At 40.1% G+C, this 3875-nt stretch overlaps 1 non-coding gene across 1 annotated transcript; it reads right to left on the bottom strand.

Annotated features, from left to right (window-relative positions):
* Positions 1-3550: 3550 nt before the first annotated feature.
* Positions 3551-3657, bottom strand: LOC115272847. Its single transcript, XR_003900499.1, has one exon. It is a non-coding gene; the product is annotated as a U6 spliceosomal RNA (small nuclear RNA).
* Positions 3658-3875: the final 218 nt, after the last annotated feature.

Below are 3875 nucleotides of genomic sequence, written 5' to 3'. Positions count from 1 at the left end.
GTGATACAATTCCCATTTATTGAGCACTTACTTTGTATCATGCATTATATTGAGCCCAAGTACTCTACAGGCATTTAAAAAAATTTACATAAGTGTCATAAATAGGCATTTTAGCTCCATTTTATAGGAGAGATAATAGAATCTCAATTAACTTGTCCAAGGCCAAACAAATAGCAAAGGCCAAAGCTCATATTGGAACCCCAAGGAATCTGCCTCCAAAACTTTGCATCTGAACCCACTGTGCCACATTACTTGGCCATGTAAATGTCATCGAGCCCTGATCACACCTGATGTGATGGAATAAGCCTTACCTGGAAGTCAGGAAGCTGGAGCTAGTACTGGTTTCATTATCTGTAGGTTTTTTTTATTTTCATTGAGCCTCTATTTCCTAATATAAAAACTGGAGTCTGCAAGGGCTCAACCAACAGGATGGTTTTTGTAAGGATCAAAGTATAAATTAGGTGTGGAAACATTTTGTGATCACACTGTAAAGGGCCAAATGAGACAATACCATGATTGTGGTGATGATGTTATAAGCCATTATGATTGCCGATGCTTCAGAGAGCTCTTAAGGCTATAAATAGTTGTTCCCTTGGAAGAGAGGTGGGCAGACACTTCAGCTTCCTTGAGCAGCTTTGCACTTGAGCACCAAGGGAGGGTTGGGGCATTGAGATGATGTAGGAAACTGGGCCCATTTTCAATGGCTGCTCCACACCATTTGAATTTGGGAAGGAAGAGCTGTCTGCTCTGCATGTTAATTGCTTCTCTAAAGATTCCATTTCCATGTTCAAGCAAATAATTACAGATATGCACACAGCAGGGAAGGCAGACTTTTGAGTCTTCCAATTTGAATGGCTATGATCCCTGCAAGTGAAGCCATTGCTTCTGGAACAAAATTGTTGACCATTCTTTGTCATTGTGGCTTTTCTTCAAAATGTCTGACTTCTGATTTCTCATTAACATTGCCACATTGTCCATTTCTTTGCTCTCTTTGTCTGGGCCGGTAAGGAGTGTCACCTGAATAAGGCAGGAAGATAAGAAATGGTTCCAATTTGGGTACAGTGGGTGGCCCAGAATACAAGACAGAGTCCTTGCTGGAGAGTGTAGAAAGCTCTTGTGGGGCTTTGACTTGAGGGAGAGGCTGTGTGATTCCATGAATTCTGAGTGTGAGGTTGCAGTCAACATTTTTAATTTCAGGGCAAACTAGAAAGATAGACAAGAGGCAGAGAGTATTGATGAAAGGGTGTTAAAAGATTGACGTCAGTGCTGGGAGATTCCAAATCACATAGAAAGATACAGGCAGAGTCTAAATCTACAGGCAGTGAGCATACAGGTGTCCTACAGGTGGCCTGAGTGGGGACTTGACATAACATACAAAAGGAGGAGAAGACAGAATACAGGTGTTTTTAAAGGGAAACAGCAGCATTGAGTCTTGAATAGTGTGGAAGGTTCATGTAACTGTCTACCAACTTGCTGATGCTAAGCCAGGCATGGCCATCAGTCCCACCTAAATTTGAAATTCAGCTCTCTGATATTAAGTTACCCAACTACCAAAATCTGAATGTATCCATCTAAAAAATGGGGATTATAGTTCCTTTCCTGGAGAGTTAGTGTGAGATATATAAAACAGTTGAAAAAGTGCCCAGGACATACACATGATTTGTAAATGTTGATGATGATTCATTTGCTGACGAAAGGGATAGCCCACCTCTGGACCTACACTACATCCAGCACTGATCGATTATTTTGTTTTACATCTGAAGATAATTTGTTTGGTTCAATTATTAGAAATAAATGAGACAAAAGCTTCAGCAACGCATGAAGAATCCTCTCCAAACTACACAAGGAAAGGATGCTGTTATATTTTTACTACTTCCCTCTCCTAAAGACTTTAATCCAAAGGAATGACAAGAAGTAAAACACGTCTGAATCTCATCTATTATTTTTGCCTTGGGCCACATACAAGTGATTACATGTCAGATCAACACCTCTCCCACTCCATCCTTCACCGTAGAATGCTCTGTTCAAGAGAATTACAAGAATCTTAGCTCTGAGGAAGTGCTTTGAGATGAGAAGGGTTAGTCTCCCATCCCAGTCAAGTGCTCTACTGGGCAAGTGTTCTATTGCTCTTTTGGGTTCTATTTCTATTCTAGAAAGAAGAGGAGACACTCAGAAGCAGAGAGGACAAGAGTGTGAGTATGTCCAGTAAGTATTCAGTGTGAGCTACAACGAGCCAGCACCTTTGTTTGAGCGGTCCTGGTTACCTTGAGCCTGCTAATACATGCTGATATGGACTGTTTGTTCTGCCACTCATTTGCTCTGTGATCTTGGAGGAGCTCCTTAACTTCCATTTGAGTTTTAGTCTTTTCATCTGAAGAATGGAACATCAATAAATATTTCATTGATTTTATTTATTTATTGTAATTGGGATTAAACAAGACATTATCAATAAAGCAATCAACATGGCGACTGTCACAAAATATGTGTTTATGTGATGTTAGCTGCTAGAATGGCGCTTGGGGAGAAGGTAGCCATGGCGCTGTAGAAGAAATAGTACCAGCGATAAGAGTGGTATAAATAGTAGAAAGACATTTGGAAACCAAGCACATCTCAGCTCTTTCTAACAGAATGGTAGACTCATACATCTGTACTTAGGAAACTAGACTATTGTTTTACAGATGACATTTCTCCAACAATTTCCCTTTATTTCCTTCTAGCATTTAGTAAAGCTCTATTTGAAAACTGGAAATGAGTCCAGCTGTCCCAAGAGTTGGGGGGAAGAGAGGCAAGGCAGGGAGGCTGTGTTCTCGCCTGGGTCAGAGATTAAAGCCGGAACAGTAAATGCTAGAAGGGGGTAGCAGGAGCCCAAGGAAAAGATAAAACTGCGCCTCCCCAATTGGCAACTGGCCATCCCAAGCTGTTCAGCGATTCCCCAAGGACTTCAAGATAAACTCAAACTCTTATGCACAGTGAGTACAAGCACTCTCACCGTTTGGCCTCCCCTAATTTTTGATTCTAACTCTTAGTGTCCTCCGCCCTCCGCCTCTTCAGGACACAAGGTTGTTTCACACCTCGGTGTTTGTTCACATAGCATCTTGGACCTGTGCACATGATGAACACCAACTCATATTTCAAGATGTGTCTCATGCCACCTGCTTTTGAAGATTTCTTGAATTTCTCTCTCTGTAATGATATGGGCCATATTTTATACTGTGTTCCAAATTTTGAATATTTCTATCATGATCTGAAAAGTTGAATGCAATTTTTGTCTCTATGAAATTCCTTGAAGCCAGAGATTATGGGTCTTATGCATGTTTGTATTCCTGACAAAATAAGGAGCATAGTGAATGCTTGCTATTTATTTATTTCTATTTTTTTCACCTTGAGGATACACATATTTTAATTAATAGTCCCATTTAGAAAAACTGTCTATTTATTTTTCTACCCAATCCAGAATCAGTGATATACAAAAGGATATAAACAGATTATCATATTTATAGGAAGATACACAAAACAACTATAAGGGAACAAATGCAGCAAAGTAACAAATAAAAGTATGGAATGCTTCATGAATTTGTGTGTTACCCTTCCACAGGGCCCATGCCAATTTTCTGTGTATTGTTCCAATTTTAGTATGCGTGTTGCCAAAGCTAGCATAGTTAATGCTTTTTAAATGAATGAGGAAAGGAAGGGAGGGATAGATGGATGGATAGATAAATGAATAAATGAAAAATGGGGGAGTGGATGAATAGTAAGTGAGTGAAGATACAAACGAAGAGATGTTCTTCGAAATGCCTTATAGAGGGACTGGCACAGATTGGTCAATATTGCTCCCCTCCCCCACTCTGGCTCTTTGCTACACAGAATGTGGAAAT

The sequence above is a fragment of the Suricata suricatta genome, chromosome 11 (assembly GCF_006229205.1).
Source record: "Suricata suricatta isolate VVHF042 chromosome 11, meerkat_22Aug2017_6uvM2_HiC, whole genome shotgun sequence".
Lineage (NCBI taxonomy): Eukaryota > Metazoa > Chordata > Mammalia > Carnivora > Herpestidae > Suricata > Suricata suricatta.
This window is presented reverse-complemented; position numbering and strand designations above follow the sequence as displayed.